The sequence below is a fragment of the Boleophthalmus pectinirostris genome, unplaced genomic scaffold, assembly GCF_026225935.1.
Source record: "Boleophthalmus pectinirostris isolate CB_2022bp ecotype Guang Dong unplaced genomic scaffold, ASM2622593v1 HiC_scaffold_20, whole genome shotgun sequence".
NCBI classification, from domain to species: Eukaryota; Metazoa; Chordata; class Actinopteri; order Gobiiformes; family Gobiidae; genus Boleophthalmus; species Boleophthalmus pectinirostris.
In genome coordinates this window covers 26,362,609-26,363,139 of record NW_026571153.1, presented here as the reverse complement: position 1 = coordinate 26,363,139, position 531 = coordinate 26,362,609, and positions in this window count along the sequence as shown.

The window sequence follows — 531 nt, the reverse complement described above, 5'->3', positions numbered from 1 at the left end:
TTTGTCTGTCTTTATTTTATTTCATTTATTTCATTTATTATTTTGACAGTTTCTGCCATAGGGTTACCGATGAAAAATATGCAAGTAACTTGAACTCAAGTCAGATTTGAGTCACTATTTTTAGGACTTGATAAAATGGACTATTGGACTTGAAGGTCAGTGACATGAGAAGCACTTTTAAATCTGAATTCTTTCTATTCTGACCGTAATGATTCACACTAAGAACTTGTCAAGACATTTAAAAAGGAAAAAATTACATTTCTACATCTCTTACATATGCCATAAATACTCATATATATATATATATATATATATATATATATATATATATATATATATATATATATATATATATATATATATCTTTGACTTTATGAGTACAATTTATCTTAAAAGTCATAAATTGCAAAAATCTAAGCTCTATTTCATACTTTGGTTTAAAGACTTGAAATGACTTGAAGCTGACGACTTGGACTTGACTTAGGCTTATGGGCCAGTGACTTGAGACTCGACTTAGACTTGCCTGTATTT